Source organism: Dermacentor variabilis, chromosome 8, assembly GCF_050947875.1.
Source record: "Dermacentor variabilis isolate Ectoservices chromosome 8, ASM5094787v1, whole genome shotgun sequence".
NCBI classification, from domain to species: Eukaryota; Metazoa; Arthropoda; class Arachnida; order Ixodida; family Ixodidae; genus Dermacentor; species Dermacentor variabilis.
In genome coordinates this window covers 98,271,363-98,288,382 of record NC_134575.1, presented here as the reverse complement: position 1 = coordinate 98,288,382, position 17,020 = coordinate 98,271,363, and the positions used below count along the sequence as shown (strand labels likewise).

At 45.5% G+C, this 17,020-nt stretch overlaps 1 protein-coding gene across 8 annotated transcripts in view; it reads left to right on the top strand.

Annotated features, from left to right (window-relative positions):
* The window catches only part of LOC142590434 (uncharacterized), a 393,201-nt gene that overhangs the window by 253,548 nt on the left and 122,633 nt on the right, over positions 1 to 17,020 (top strand). Inside the window, exons 3-4 of one of the 8 annotated variants that reach the window (XR_012830113.1) lie at positions 7,103 to 7,183; positions 9,524 to 10,675. The exons of 4 other annotated variants lie outside the window; for them this stretch is intronic. The gene's annotated coding sequence lies outside the window, so the exon portion shown is untranslated. Of the gene's footprint in view, positions 1 to 3,073; positions 7,018 to 7,102; positions 7,184 to 8,445; positions 10,676 to 17,020 lie in introns of those variants that run through there. 3 more of the 8 variants (XR_012830109.1, XR_012830108.1, XR_012830117.1) reach the window with 3 other exon arrangements.

The following is a 17,020-nucleotide window of genomic DNA, read 5'->3' as shown; positions in this document are numbered from 1 at the left end:
TTTGTCAAGTGCCAATGCAATACAGAAGTTTTCACAATCTTTACATGAACAGATTTCTGTGAGTTTGGTGTTATTGTGTTCAGTAATGACTGGGCTGCATGCTAAAGCATTAAATTTTTCCATGTGATAGGTAAACAAAAGTGGTAGAGTCAGCAAAACTTTGAATGCAATTTTCTCAGCTTTGCTTTTTCGATCAAATGCCTTTGCCTTACAGAACTTTTCATAATGTTTGCATCAACTGATTTTATTGAATTAGGTATCATTTTTTTCAGTAAGACCTCAGCTACATCCTAAAGCTTTCCATTTTTCATTAAACCCAATAGACTAGCAATTAAGTCAGATGTAAGCTAATTACTCCCACATTGTTTTTTTCTTCCTACTTTGTTATTCATTCATGACCTATATGACGACTTTTTAAAAATTTCTTTAGCTTTAGGATGTGCAGTGGGCCCTTGAAAATGACAGCTATTCTTTAAAACTAGTTTTTTTAATTAAGAAATTATCATAATGGCCCGTAAGAAAAGACCTATGTGGGATAAATTATTTTGCAATATCTTCATTTCTAGATGAGATATATAAAATATGAATATATATTTGGGATCAGCATTCAAAGATATATCTGCATGCCAATTTTCAGAAAGATATGTTAAGAAATAAAAAAAAAGTTTTCAAGACCCTCATCCCTCCTTAAGAGAGCTACAGACAATTGCGAGTTACCCTCCTCCATAGCCATACATTTTCTCCTAAACTCATTTGCCGAGTGATCGGGCTTTAGCTCCACCTTCACTGGCTTTGCCTCATGATGGGACGTCGTGTTGTCTACTTCTGGTTGTCTTGGAGCCAATGTGCGAAACCTCTACAACCTCTCTACCAGCCGCCTGGCAGTCGGTTCCAAACGCGAGCTATCGAAGCAGTGTACGTTGTGAGCATTCTGTAGCAGCACCAAGTGTGTCCGATATTCTGGTAACCACGGGTGAGCTGGATGCTTCGATGGGTGGGTGGAGTCCTAAACTAAAGCCCCTCCCCATACTACTATTGCTGTAATGGAGGTTTAGCCTAGACGTATGTGAGCGGCCTGATCGGTCTACATGGTCCGAGCACCTGGTGGTGCAGAGCTTAACCAGCGAAACGAAGAGCTAATATTGCTGTAACCAAGCCTAAAAATTTTTAAACATTTAGAAAAACATGTTCATGGCTAAGTTCCTATCAAAAATTTACACCGGCAGGAAAATACAATGCACTTGGTTACTGCTATATTAGTTCTGTGGTTGAGCACTCTGCTACCAAGTGGCTGCACCATGCAGGGCATTCACATTTGTGCTTCCACTCGTCCAATAAAACGCCCAGGCCCAGTCCGCTTGTGCTTGGGTTTACTTGAAATGTCGCACATACGAGACACTGTTGTGGTATAGGGTAATCCTTCAGCGTGACGTGATGGCCGCAAATGCACAGATGCTGGTGCCGGTGGTGCTGGTGCAGCCACTTCGCTCACATGTTTGCCTTGCCGAGGAGCATGATATTGCAGCTTGACATGTTGCCAATTGCTACGTTTGCAGCCCACAATGCAAGGGTGAACTGTATTGCTCGCGAAATTACAGATTCAGAGCAACACCGACCGCGCAGCTCATGTCATAATGGAGCATGTTGTAACACAAGCAGACAACATTTATTGTATGCCGGAAGTGCTTAAGTGTAGCGATAAATTGTCCTTGTGCATTCTCTTTCTGGTACTTTTTTTTTCATAGAAACAAATTAACTTACATTTCAACTATTACAAACCACATTTGTTCACCGTAAAGTTGGGAAAAGTATCGATAATGCGCCCTGAGCAGTGAATCGTACAGCTCGCCCTAGTGGCACCATGTGGTCACCTCAAGTCACTTGATCAGGGGAGGCTGAAAACTCAAGAGGAGTGGCGTGCTGCGATTGGTAGTGAAGTACAATCACGCTCAGAATGAGCTACAACACATAAGCGCATGGCAAAGTGTCGTGTGTTGAACATATTTAAAAGGTTATAGTAAATTACACACTTTTTGTCACCCAATTATCACGAGTGCCAACTCTAACAACTCAGCACATTTCTACAAAATCGTGAAAATTGTTTCAGAGTCACTTTAACGAGCACTTATATCTAAATGCAGAAGCGTTTTTGCATTTCACTCTGGTCGAAATGCAGCTGCTGCAGTCGGGATTGAACCTGCGACCTTGACCGTAGCCGCAAAGCTACCGCCATGAGCACAGAAGGGTCGATTTCACATGCTGCTGCTTCTGTTTTGTCGCCTAGACCCTATGGTGACGTAATGAAGCTTGGCGTGTACGCACCCCGCACCATTTGTCCACTTGGCAAATGTGCATGGTGTTTATATTTCCGAAATAGCATAAATTTAAAGTATTGTACCTTTAGCTTGCGAGCAAGGGCTGTCGTTTTTGCTTTTCTTTTGTCACTTTTTCCCTCTCCCGCCTTCCTCTCCCCCCTCTGTATGGAAACTGGGAGTGAAGAGGGGCAAGGCTGTTATTCACTTGTTTCCCAACTGCATAGGTTCTACCCATCCTCTGCATTCTGTCCATCTCCCCTCGGGACTCGCGTGTTAATAGAAGAGTAAAAACCGCTGCAGTTTCTGCAATGATTTGGGGGGGGGGGGGGGGGGGGGGGCTCACGGATAACTAAAGCTGTCAGGAGGCTTATCTGGTGATGACCCAGATGGTGTTGTGCAAATGCGGCACAATGTAAAACTTGAAACGAACCTCTTGCATCACCTTTCCTCTCTACGTCGCCCCTGCCATGTACATGCACACTTTCAGCCACTGCTCGAAGTGGCTTGTAAGGCAGTAAAAAGTAAGGCAGTAAAAAATTCGAAGGAACATGCAAAGAAAGCTTAGCTTTAAGAATCCATATATAGCGACATGTTATTATCATATCACGTTAGACGCAACCATCAGTTATGTCTTCTGGATGGTGTTTTCAGACTGTGCTTGACATTTGCATTGCTAAGTTCCCTTTAAACGAACAGTGTTTAGACAGGGTGGAAAGGTTGCCTTATTAGACTCCGAATTTGCCACCATTTCCGCGCAGTGCATCTCACAAAGCCACGGAGAGCATCGCAGCTTGGTGCAAGAGGCGCCAGCTGCATTGCATCTGCATCACTCGCAGTGGCACTTCATATGGATCCGGAGAGAGAACGAGAGAGTGAAAGAAAAAGGGCTAAAAGTGAAAGTGAAGCTGTGCCTTGGCACCCCCCTTTCTGCCATTTCTCTCTCTCTCTTTGAGCGCGGAAACAATGTGGAAAATTTGCCGTAGAAGCAGCCCAAAGCAGCAGACAGCCCAGTTTGTAAAAGATAGTGCTGACAGAGCACAACACCATGTTGCTTGAGACGAAGCTGCAAATTTGGAAGACTGGAAGAAGTATGAGCTCGCATTCAATGATATTGTTACAAGGGAAAATGCACACGAGAAGCTATATGCAAGTATATTTACAATATGAATATGCTGCACTTCACCAAAAGGCAACAGCGTGAGCTAGCCTTTAATCATCGTCTTGACACCGCTGGCTTCTTTTGCATCGTAACTGCTACCCTACTACCACCACAGTACTATCATAGTACTACCATAGCACTACCCTCGTCAGTAAAAGCGCCAACTCAGCACAACTAAAGGCTTGGCTCAGAAGCATTGTAGTATGCCTTGAGCCTACTGACATTCACAACATCACTGGATGACCTAGTAGAGGGTGACGTTGAGCTGACGGGAGCAATTTCGTAGATCACTGGTGTCACCTGGTGAAGCATGCGGCAGGACCTTGTCTAAATCAGGAAAGGAGCTTCTCTGAAAGTCCAGCATGACGAGAGGGTGACCACAGGAACGTGTGCACACCAAGTAAAAACTGTGCGTTACGGTGGCAGGCATTGTACAGTTGCTGCTGAGTGGCTTGCGATGCCGTCAGTCGAGCACGGGCAAGTTGGCCAAGGCGATGGCACTACTCATGCTCACCTGTCGAGGAGGTTCAGAAAGAAATGCAGTATCCAGGGGCAAGGTTGGTTTGTGACCGTACAATACATAAATAGAGAAATTGTGGCAGCGTCATGCCGAGAAGAATTATAGGCAAATGTAATGTAAGAAAGGGCAACGTCCCAGGCATAGCAGGCCTTCAGAACGTACATGGACAGCATATCTGTGAGGGTACGGTTCAACCACTCCGTCAGTCTGTTGGTTTGAGGATGGTGTGAGGTGTTCAGCTTGTGTTGTGTGGAGCAGGAACGCACAATGTCGGTGATAACTTTCGACATAAAGTTATGACCACTATCAGTAAAAATCTATTGCTGGCACTGTGGAGTAAGATAATGTTATGCAAGAAAAAGTGCAACGTCAGTGGCCGAACTGGTCAGGAGAGCCCGTGTGATTGGCGCCACCCTTAGCAGGTGGCGTTATCAGTTTCAACGGCTACCCATTTGTTTCTAGTGGATGACGCAGTAAAAGGGCTGAGGAGCTCTAATCCAACATGGAAGAATTGTTCTGCAGGGACGTTGATCAGCACGTAGTGCCTGAGGCTCTTTCTGGTGCTGGCAGAAATCGCAGGCAGCAGCGTGTTATCGGATGGAGCGAGTGAGACCGGACCAATAAAAGCGGCGGCGGATGGGGTTGTACCTGAGAGATACCCCAAGGTGTCCTGCAGTAGATTCATCATAGAACTCAAAGAGCAGAGTGTGTTGCAGAAGTTTGGGCATGACAAGAAGATAATCAGACCCGCCATGGGAGAAGTTCCTTCGTTCGAGAATGCCAACCTGGAGGACATATCGGCCAAGAGAGGCATTGTTAGGTGAAGCGTGCAGATGCTCAGCGAGTGTTCGAAGTGATGGGTCTCAGTACTGCTCATCGGCGTTGTTAGGGAAAGCAGACACAGAGAAAATGCCATTGGCGGTGCTACAGACAGTGTCGTCAGGCTCGTTGACCGGGTAACGAGACAGGCAATCAGTGTTCTTGTGGGGACAGCCAGATTTCTAAATGACAGAATACGAATATCCTTGTCAGCGTCACATCCAGTGAGGAAGTCGACCTGTAGGGTCTTTCTGTGAGCACAACAAGCAATGTCCGTGCTGATGTGTGATGACTGAAATAGTCGGCCATATAATTATAGGCGTAGCTTTGCAACTGCCCAAACTAATGCCAGATACTCGAGCTCAATGATGGAATGGTTATGCTTGAAGGTTGGGAGGTGTCTGCTGGCATAAGTGGTAATATGGTCGTTGCTTTGCTGGCGTTGTGCCAGTACTGCACTGATTCCGTGGCTTTGGCATAGGTATGGACTTAGGTAGGTGCAGAAGGATCACGCCTTTCCCTGTGAGTTCTCGACAATGACCCTGTCATCAATCAGTGGTCTCTTTGTGACGCTCAGGAGAGGGTGACATTGTTATCTTGAAATGAGCTGTCATTTCTGGGTGCTCGAAAAGCTGAAGATCTGGAGCGTGACTGCCTGTTCTATGACTCAGGCAACGCCGATTGAGCGTCCTTGAGTGAACGATGAGACGTGATCAGCACCCATGATAGCCACATGTCTGCCGGTGAAGCATCTTTTTTCTGAGGGATTGTCAGGCACAACACCCCTGCCACCAGACAGCACATCAGGATGTTGAGTTGTTCGATGCAGCTCAGCTGGCTTGATGCTTGCATTCCTCAAAGCCATTGGGATGCAGGTTCCGAGAATTAAGATCTTCTGGCCAAAGGCATCTTAATAGGTGGGCTCTGACTTGACTGTATAGATGCAAGATGACAAGCTCCACGGAGCGACCTTTGTCAGCCCTGCACAATGCCGCAAGCGCCACATGCAGGCCACTCATCGCCAAACTGTACAAATTGAAATAACCTGACAGCCCCCTATTTGAAGGGAAACCCTGAAACACAAGGTTCACATTAATCTGGACAAGCACCAGCACTCTTTTAACAATGTCTCCGTGCAAATAGACACAGAGTTTATGTAAGGAAGCTAAGTAATCATGAATTAGAGCTTCCACAGATCAGGAAGGCGAAGGGAGAACTGGCTTTGATTAATTGATATCTGTAACACTTAGCACAAGATAGCTACATGATCATAGCATAATGCCAAGTTGCAAAATAAACAAAATGGAAAACCATCTGCAATCCTTATCACTTTCCTAAATTGGGTCAGAAGGCCTGATTTATTCCGCCTTTCTTCTAGTTCACTTTTAAATTGTGCTACTGTAAAGCTACGCTTTACCCGAACAGGAGGGCATATTTATTTATTTATTTATTTACATGTACCTTACAGGCCTTCGAGAAGGCATAGTGTAAGGGGGGAAATACGGTAACATATTAGTATGGAATCAGGAAAGAAATAAACATCAGCATAATGAAAGGAGTACGCACAGAACATGGAAAAGTAATACATTAGCAAATACAATATGTTGAGCAATAACAATAAATGGTAAACAACAACATAATAGCACAATAACATTGTAAACATTTTTGCATGTTATACAGTAGTAAGTATTGTGAAAAAATTGGGAGCACTGAAATTCTCTAACATTGTAGAAAAAATGCAAGAAAAATTACAAAAGACATGACGTGTTTAGACGGTTGAAACGGCATATTGAATGGTTAGCAGATTGCGAAATGCAGTGTGTTTAGATTCGCATGCAATGGTATCTGGTAGTGCGTTCCATAAACGGACCGCACGGGGCAAAGCTGAAAAATTAAAAGCATGTGTGTTGCCATAAATTCGGGTGTAGCTGAACTGATTGTTTAGTCGTTGTGACGTCAGGGATGCTTTTTTCAGGTTTGATAAGGTTAGGCCAACTGTGTGAACAAATCTATGAAATAATAATAGAAGGGAAATATCACAGCGAGTAGTTGGTGGTTGCAACGAAAGATTGATTTTTATTTGGGTTACTTGCTCTTTTCTTTTGGTTATTATTTTTTTTTTAATAGTTTACTTGCTCTGGCAAGCTGGCCAATATTGCCGCCTCCATACACACCTGGCTGTTCAGTGAAAGCTGTCCCATATATGGCTGCAGGTTCTTGGAGTCCTGAGCTATGACAAATACCACCCGCTTCTCACAGCTACTGGCTATGTGGTCTTTTCCTCCGCAGTTGTAATACACAACGATCTTCCGCGCCTCCAACGTGTGTACACCATCAGCGGGGGCATCTTCGTTTCTTCTGCTACTTTAGGTGCGTCACCCTCTTTCTCTTGATGTGTGCTGGGGGAATTTGAAGTCTCCGGTTTAAAATGCCTACAGAAATACTTGTCACCCTTTGGCTTCCGGGAACCATATCCTGCTTTGTCACTTGTTTCTGATTGTCACGACTTACTCCGGAAACTTCGGAGCGTGCGGTAATGGCTGGCGAGTTCTGCTGCTCTCTGTTTTTGCCCTTCGAAGTCGGTTTGAAATGCTAGACAGAAGGGTCTAAAGAAATCCTTCTTAGCCCTATCGTAGTCTCGCACTTTGTCCTCAGACAAGCAGTTCATGAAACATCAATACTGAACATGATTAGTGCTGGTAATCTCTTGGTCCACAAGTCCCGGCTGACACCCTCTTTCTCAGTAAAACTTCATTTGGGCCTAGTTGGTGCATAATTCTGAACTTAAACTTACAGCGCGAACAGCCAAGACGGACCACAACAGGAAGATACGACACTCTTTCAAAACCGGCGAGGAATATAACTATATCCTCCTCTACCATGAAAGTGTGGAGCTGGAATCGCGCTATTTGCCATCTAAGTATCTGAATTTTCTGCTCAAGCTCTTCCGTTCCAAGAACATGCCATTGTGCTCCCTCCTGCACACGCCTCTGGTGTGTTTCTGCTTCAAGTTTGCATCTTTTTGCCTCTTCATGTTCGCACCTCTCTGCTTCACTCTTGTGCCTTTCGGCTTCTTCATATTTGCACCTCTTTCGCCTCTCTCCTGCTTCACGCTTGCACCTCTTGCACTCCTCTGCCATTTGCTTTCTTTCAACAATGGTTTCCCAAGCCTCTTCAGCTTCCTGGACTGTCACATCTTCTGCGTTCATGACGTCGAGAACTGCTTCTTTTGTTGTTGCGGAGCTGGCGAGAATGCCCAACTCATTGCAAATTAGAAGGAGGTCCTGCGCTTTGAATTTCTCCATGGCGAATTTGTTAGCCTTCAAAATGCACCCTTCCATAAAACTGCAATTCGCTATTTAAGGAAGGTGAATTCCCAAAGCAGTGCCTACCAGAAAACACAAACATACTCTCCTAGCATCTGCTTACTTGTACTAGTGAGAGCGTTGGTGACATGAAGAGCAAACATCAGGCCATAGCTAGCCCATCCTTATCACTATTAGGAGACTGCAGAATTTCTTGTTCTTCGTGCTCTCTTTTTTACAAAATAATTTTCCTTGCCTCACCAGCCTCCTCCCAACTCCTCTCCTCATTCTGCAAAAGCTCTAATTGCTACCTTTTGCCTTTCGCAGGGCCAACCGAAATGCTCATCTGCTCATGACTTTCAAGGAGTTTTTGGATTTGCAACTTCTCCATGCTTACAAAGCACCCTGTGTTTCTTCCCCACTAGCAATCAGCCCACGAGACACTATATTCTTGGTGTATGTAATAAAATAAGTAACAACACCAAACACAATTATGGATTGCCTGCGCTATGAGTCTGGCGAAAAGAGAAGCAAACACGTAACACTCACCACACCAATGTAGTCAATGCCGATCGATCTCATAAGCTGCCTGCCTGTATTGTAAGGTCGGTTCCGTTATGGTGCCGTGCGAGGTGCCGAGAGAAAGAAGGGTTCCGAGCGACAGTAACAAGAACAAGAAAAGGTTTTATATTCAGAAGTACATGGTTGAGTTTTATACACAGGGCTCTTAACTTTCAGAGCGCACTACATGCTAGAGTGTGTATGTCCGAGCTTCTTCCTTCTCGCATCCGTCCCAGTCCACCTTTTATGCCGTTTATTTCCCTCTTTCCCTCTGCAAGGGATTTCACGGGACAATCACAAACGCCTTACCATTCACCACCTCCTGCTCCCAACATTGCTCAATACGAGGCGGCTTACACATGGCAAACTGAAGCGGCCATTGATGCCTTTCCCGGTACTTCTCGACAATGACCCTCTCATCAATCAATGACCTCTGCATGATGGTCAGGAGAGGGTGACATTGTTATCTTGAAGTGAGCTGTCATTTCTGGGTGCTCGAAAGCCAAAGATCTGGAACATGACTACTTGTCTGTAAGACTCGTGATGCTGATTGAGCTTCCTTGAGTGAACAATGAGGTGGGATCAGCACCTGTGATTGCCGCATGTCTGCAGGTGAATCATCCTTTGTTCTAAGCTATCGTCAGGCACAACAGCAGCAAGTTGGTGACCGTAAGGGTTGCCGAACAAGTTCTGCAGCTTTTATTTAAGTGTATCTCAACTGGTGAGCTCGTCTGCACGTGTCCTAAGCCATACTTGAGCTGTGCAATCCACCGAGGTAAAATACTATGTTGGCAAGCATGACAGTTGAGTCACACTGGTTATTGGTGCTGACGCGATGGTACAGGCTGATCCAGTCATCGACGTCTTCCCCATCTTTCTCCAAGATTATGCCAAGATCACGTGGAGTGGAGAGTGCGATGTGGCTCGTTGGAGTAGCAGCAGGTGTCGGAGACGATTGAGTCGAGCTGTCATCTCCGGGAGCCATGACGGAAGGCTCTATGTACCATCCACTGCGAGCCCCATGACGAGGACAGGGCATGTCTACCTCCACCAAATATGTTACATGGGAAGTCACAGACAAGAAGCTACACACAAGTTTATTTACAAAATGAATATGCTGCACTTTGCCAAAAGACAACAGCCCATACTAGTAGTCTCTAGTTATTGTCGTCATCTTCACAGTGCTGGCCTCTTCTTTATCGTAACTATTGGTGCGTAACAATATTGATGATTCTGAAAACTGGGAGTTCTGTGATCGTGAAGGTTGTATCCAGTGGGCATGCCTATCAATGGAAAAAGTGTTAGGGACCCCTTTTTCACCATCAACTACTGTTTCAAAAAGGCGGGCTTTATGCACTAGAGCAAAACCCCCATGGTAGTGATGGCATCATGGTGGAAGCTGTTAACATAACCGAGCCCTGGGAGCACGTCACTGTTTCTAGCCTCTATGTTGCTTTCTAGCCTCTCTATATTTAAAAAAAAAAATCTGGTAAGTGGTAATGCAAGCCCATCTGTTTCATGAATAAACAGTGCATGTTTACCTGCAGAAAATATGTTTGGTCACTTTATTGTCACTCTGAAAAAGTTGAGATAACTTTTCTGCAAAATTTGTTAGTCTGAAGATTTTAAATCTACAGTAAAAATATTCAACACTGAGGGCTCACATTTGGGGGAAAAATACTCTCGATCGTATAAGAGGAAGATAATTGGTGGTGCATCGATTCTTTTGAGATGATTGGCAACTTTAATGTCATTAGCAGTCCGATGATTGGTGCACGATTGTTGATTTTATGTTAAGTAGTAATATGAAAAGTGTTCACACCTGTGACCCAATTTGGCGTCAACGTGGTTCAATAAAGAGCAGCACGTACCGAGTGCGGCTGCAAAGCACCTGAACAAGGCGTACGTGAGTGCCGAATTAGAACATATCTATTTCGGTGTATCTACTATTTTATTCTCATAAGTAGTTATGCAACCCATCTGTATCTGTATTGAAAAATAAACATTGCATGCTTTTCTACGAAAAATATTAATTGCCACTTTATAGTGACTCTGAAAAAAATGTAACTTTTTTGCAATATAGGTCAGTCTGACGATGTTAAACCTGCAATAAAAACGGAACTCAACGGTGGGGGGGTCGCACTTGGGGAAAAAGAAGTAGGCCCTAATGGGGTTATGAAGAAGCAAATTGGTAGTGGATCCATTCTTTTGAGATGATTGGTGACTTTAATGTCGTGAGCAATCATGATTGGCACACAATAATTGGTTACGGTAGTGGTAGGGGTGGTGTTGGTAGTGGTGCCAAAGAGTTTCATTCAATACTGGCACATGCACAGTGACTCAACTTGGCATCAAAGTGTAGAGAAGCATGTACAGTCGTCAACAGATTGAAATGGACCACGGCATAGGCGGCCGGAGCCGGAGCAGCTGCAGGGCCGCATCTTGGCGCTGCTATCGTGCGCTCACGATGAGAGTACCCAGTGTGATGTCAAACTTACTCTCTGCATCCTTGTTTTCATGCTGGCGCTTCTCATGCTTAATAAATTTCAAGTGCAGCGTTCGGCCTTTCTGCTACTGACGGTCGGGACGAAGGGACGCGGTAATGCCAGTAGTTTCGCCAGCAGTAGAATGGCAGTAGATTCGCGAGTAGTTCAGCACTTTGCACTGTCGGGCAGTAGTGGATGGCCGCAAGTCATCAAAGCGCCGCAGTGTGAAGGAACCAGAACTCTATGTTCTTTTTTCCTATTCTTCTTTTTTTTTTTTTGTTGGCGATTTTCAGTTGTGGACACAATAAAATGAAGCATAATTCGGTTCAAGAACGCAGACCAGTGCCAACTAGTGGAAAGGGCAGCTGGTATTGAGACGTCTGCTCTCGCATCCGCGTTCTTTCTAGCTCGCAGTTTCTCCAAACCTTTAGCGTCACCTTAGCACTCTTTATTCATAGAGAACAATGCGAGATGATGCCGCTGTAACTGCAATGTCTGATGCGCTGCTGGAATAGGTTGTCGGGGGTGCGATTGTTCTCCAAGCCCAGCGTGCGCTGCAGCTTGCGGTTGGCACCTTAAAGGGATCCTCACCAGGCCTCATAGCAAATTTTTGTTATATGCTGGAAGTTGTTACGTATCCTCTAGGGAGCATTCTGCCGCAGAAAATTTTCAAGTCGGCTCATTAATAGCCGAGATAGAAATATTTCAGTGCCACAAACCCATGATTTCTGCAGGCGGGCTTTACTCCCAAGCAAGACAGTCTCTCTACTCACCCTGTCTAGTCTCCACATGCAAAATTCCCTCCCTGCATTCTCCCATACCGGACCTCGAGGATCGCGTGATGCATACGTTTTTCTCACTTTTCTTTTCACTGCTATGCACTTCCGTGACAACATCGTGCGCGAGCTGTTCTCTCGTTCGTGAAGCGCACAAATTTTCCGCGCTGTGTGCAGGGAAACCGTACTAGTGGCATAATTAAGTGTTATGCTAATACTGAGGCAGAACAAGTGGATCGCAGGGAATGATTACACGCTGGAACACAGTAGAACATGGCACAGTTTCGGTACCTGCGCATGTGACCGCACGACCGTGGGAACAAGCAGACAAAGCGGAAGTACCTCTCTCTTGTTTCGGTGCAAAGTAAAACAAAAACACGTAGAGATTCCGTTTGTGTGTTTTATTATTTCTCTAAACTTCAATTTGTCAATTCAAGCAACAGATCACACAAATAACAGATGGTGCCTTTAATAATTCCCAAGGTTACGCGTCGCCACGAGCTACATCACAGTGCAGACACGACTACGTAGGTGCAGGGACGGGAGTATATCATCCTCCTGCTTGGAGCGTGGCGGCTACGAGAAGGAAAAACAGTGTTCCGTTTGAAATTTCGGATCTTTCTGCGGCACATGGCAATGAAATACTTTGCAGACACTATTGTTGTCACATACTGTATGCTCTGCGCTTGTCAGCTCTAAATGGCCAGACCTGGTGAGGGGTCCTTTAACCCTTTATTGACGAGTGTTGCCTACAGGCAACATACCAAAAAAGAATTTTTTTTCTTACTGAGTTTAAGTATTGAGTATGAAGATTCTAGCTAAATGTTTTTCGCCAAGACTGAATGACAGGCAGCAAGCGTCATTTGTTGGTTTAGAGCAGGAACACTGGACGAAGAAGTTGAAGTTTGGCACGCGACTCACTGTCTTGTGCAACCAAGGTCAGAGGAGACAGGCCGATGCAACATATGCAGCTGAAGTGGTGTCACACATCTGATATAAAGCAACTCAAATGTGCGCCTATGGTTCACATATGATGAGAGCTGTTGATACATATTGAAAATGAAGCCTTAGGTGGCTTGGGGTGAAGCCCACTTCCAGTTTCCTGTCTGGGGTTTGCCCTTTATTGCTAGAAAATTCTGCAAAATATTTTTAATTTTTGTTGATTATGCTTATTCTTGATGTGTTTTGCGTATTTAGATAGAACAATAAAAACTTTTTCTCGTTATTTATATGTCTCGTCATTAAAGGGTTAAGCAAGAAAATTTATCTCACTGATTTTTCCAGCAAAATCAAAAGTTGCCTCCATCCATCATCTACTTACAGCGAAAAAAAATTACCGACGATTACGTTACTTCCTAATGCGAAATTTGAGCGCAGCAAATAAGCTGTTTCACCTTTTGGATAGATTGAGGCAAAGAAATCGAGCAACACATGTATGCGCTATCACAGAATTTTTTTTTTATTTTTCACACGTATTCCTTTAACAAAGACTCCACTAACAGTTCTTGACAGTCATGAAGGAAGCTTTGTGGTCGGAGAAATAGACTGATATATGTTCGACTTGGTACACCAATGCTTGATTCTCGAAGACGAGATCTATACAAGTGCCTCGCGAGGTTGTCACAGCCGTGGGGGAAGCAGAGGCTAAGCGCCGCCGCCGAGAAGACCCTGCCGTTCGCGCCGCCGAAGCGGAGGCTCATTGCCGCCGTCGAGAGCAACCAGCAGTAAGCGAGGCTGAAGCAGAAGCTCATCGCCGCCGCCGAGAAGACCCTGCAGTTCGCGCCGCCGAAGCGGAGGCTCATCGCCGCCGTCGAGAGCAACCAGCAGTAAGCGGAAGCGGAGGGGGGCGGCGTGTACACCCAGCGGCAAACGATGGGGGCAGAAGCGCGCGCAGCAAGCGGACAACACGATAAAGGGAGGAGGGAAGAGATAGCAGCGACTGACTGATGCCTTTGACTGATACTCTTTCTGCATGGCGGCGACGGTGTTCTATGCAGTCACGTTATCTTGACTCTCTAGCGGCGTCAGCGGCATCCAGCGGTATCAGTCGGTCGCTGCTAGCGCTGGGGGGATGAAAGGGGGGCGGAGCTGGTTACGAGGCCGACGACAACGCCGACGACGACGCGAAACCCAGGAACGGACGCCAAAGAGCTGCGCTCTAAAAAGTTTCCAGTTCATCCTGACTCGGAAAATGTCCAGCGACTCGATCGAGCCAATGTTTGGCTTTCTGCACCGCATTGCCGGGTACGATGACATGTTGGACGTAAAGAGTGCAGCATGTGTCCTGGAAAAAATGCTGAAGACCAGAATCGTGTCAGCTTCAAGTGAAAGCAATGTTAAGAGCTTGACCACATTCTCATCGCAGCATCTTATTCTTATTCAACAGGAATTGCATGGTGCGGCAAGCACCTTTGATGAGGTCCTAAACATGGCAGCGCAGGGGTTAAAAAACTGCCTTTCAGCGCGACCATTTGTCTCACCCCTCAGATCGCCAGCGTGGCCATGATTGGCAGATACATCGTGCGTGCGGCGAGTGAGCACATTCCCTGTGCAGGCCGTATAGCGTTCCTACGCCGAGCAAAAAGCAGCACTCCTAAGCATGGGCCCATCGCTCATCGAGACTGTGGTGGCCTGTTTTATCGATCTCGGGTACTGCTGATTCTGCTCATAGGTTTTCGGAGATTCGTGAAATGTGTGCTTCCTCATTGGAGGCCCGTCGCGAAGCCCTTGAACTTTACGCACAGAGGATTGTCCAAGAGCCCATGAGCCTACCAGTGATGAGCTGTGGAAACACCGACACTGACCACCGCAAAGAGCTGCTGCTGCTTCTAAGTTCCAGGAAGTTTATGAGGCCGCTTTTTAAAAATTTTGCTCAAGGAGTGTCTGACAGGAATGCTGCCGCCAAACTGCCTGAAAGGAAAGCCCCTGTCAGAAAAAGTTCTCAAGTTATAGTTGAAATTTCTTCAAGGAAATGATTGTCGCGATCTTGTCGTGCATCCCTGAAGCATAATTTGTGAGTAATGGAAACAAAGCCTCCCGACTGCTGAAATACCTCTTCTCTACCTTTGCCTCCTCCTTTCCCTACTTTCCTCTTTCCTCCACAGTTGACATATCGATGAAGTGCAATACTTCAAACAGCTGAAGCAAGGTGCACTGATCATGTTCTGCAGCAAAGGTGAAGTGGACGAGTCGATGAACAGCGCCGAGCTGGATGCCTGCGGGATGTAGTCATTGGACAGTGGTGTGGAGACTTTTGATGGATCGTGGTCGTCATTGTCGAAGAGTAACGAGCCGGGATGCTTGAGGAGACAGCTGCTTGAGCATCATGTCAGCATTCCTCTCATGACTGACTTCATTGTGGCTAAAGACGAGTATGTCATCCATGAGCTTGATGACTCCTGTTAGTCCGATCAAGATTTCGGACTTGCAGTTTCTGCAGTATTTTGGTGTTGATGTTATGCCGATCGAATTGGAGACTTGTGAAGCGCAAAATGCCCAGTTGGCAACATGAATGTCGTGAGCTCTAGGCATGGCGGGCAGAGAGGGATTTTGGTGGGAGCCTGAATATGCATTGTCTTCAAACAACTGTTGCCTCACCTAGCTGTTAAGACGCCCTTTTCTTTCCCTGCACCAGTACATAGTTCAGTGTGTTCCATTTACATAACAAAATTTCTTTGTTCTTGAATCAAATGTCTTGTTTGGTTCTTTTTCAAGTTTTCTGTGTTAATTCATAGCAGTGCCTTAACACAAAATAACGTAACAGTACTGAGAGCGTGTTCGACGCGTCGAAGCTGCCTATTGATTTCGTGTCCCATTCATGTTCAGTCAGAAAGAAAGGTATTTAATGTGTAAGATTCAAAAAATATACTTGCTAAGGTGTGCCTCACAGTCTTCTCGGCAATGGTCAACTTAAGGAGCCTGCCAGCCCTGAGCTGCGGTCACCATGGTTGCAGCAACCACTACTTCAGACCGGCTCAGCAATGCTAAAGGTGATCGAAAAAAAAAAAAGGAATCAGCAGGAATTTTGAGCATACCTTTCTTCACCATTCATTTTTTTAACACTAACTAATCCTGACAAAATTTTATCTTTTTGAAAAGCTGCCAAATTAATGTAATGCTCAAAACTTCAAAACTCATTGCACGACATTGTCGAAAGATGGCCAAATGCTTATAAAAATGGCTAGAAACGAGTTTCATCAATGGAAACCATAAATCTTCTGTTATGTCCGAATACACACAAAAATTAAAGTAAGCATGTCATATCATTCACAGTAGAATATTTCTAATAGCTTCAAAGAAAAATTTTGTGACGAAGCAGGCGTGTGCTCTACATCGCGCCTCCAGTGCATGTTACAAGCATACAAGCAACCGCCGGCACAACCTGTAGCCAGATGCACCGCTGCACCGACACAGTGTTGCCAACAGCATCACTCCGGCTCCAGCAGTACAGTTGGGAGCATGACTACGGGGCGATCTGCTTGCATTTTGTGTTGGCAAACCTCTAATGGCAAAACAAGCGACGTCCAAGGCATAATTTTGTTTAGAGGAGGCATTGGTCAGTGCTACACAGATACCGAGGCTGACACAAGTGGATCACAGAGCATGACCACATGCTGGAACAGGCTAGAAAATTATATATATAGTTTCATTGTGTTCACTTTCAACTGAACGATGTGGGAATAAGCAGACAAAACAGAAATACAGTCGAACCTACTTATAACAATATTGATTCAAGTGCCACAAAAAATCCATTGTTATAACTGGGTTCCACGAAAAAGGGGAATGGCATAGCGGTTCCGAGAAAAATATAATAACGCGAAGGTCAGTTCTCCTCCCCGCCACCTTCCTCCATCTGCCTTCTGATTGTGTTGACTCGATCAACTGTTTAACTCTGCTTCCTGCGCACTTCGATCGCATGTTGTTAAGAAGCCGCGACTGTCGGCGTTCAAGAACGCCACTGGTATAACAACTGCAAAGAAGAGACAAGAGCGGCAAATGACATACGAGCTCCACCGAGGCATCCTTTTGGTGGCCCCAAGAGGCGCCTTTTAAAATATGCGGGAAGGCTGCTATGGCAAC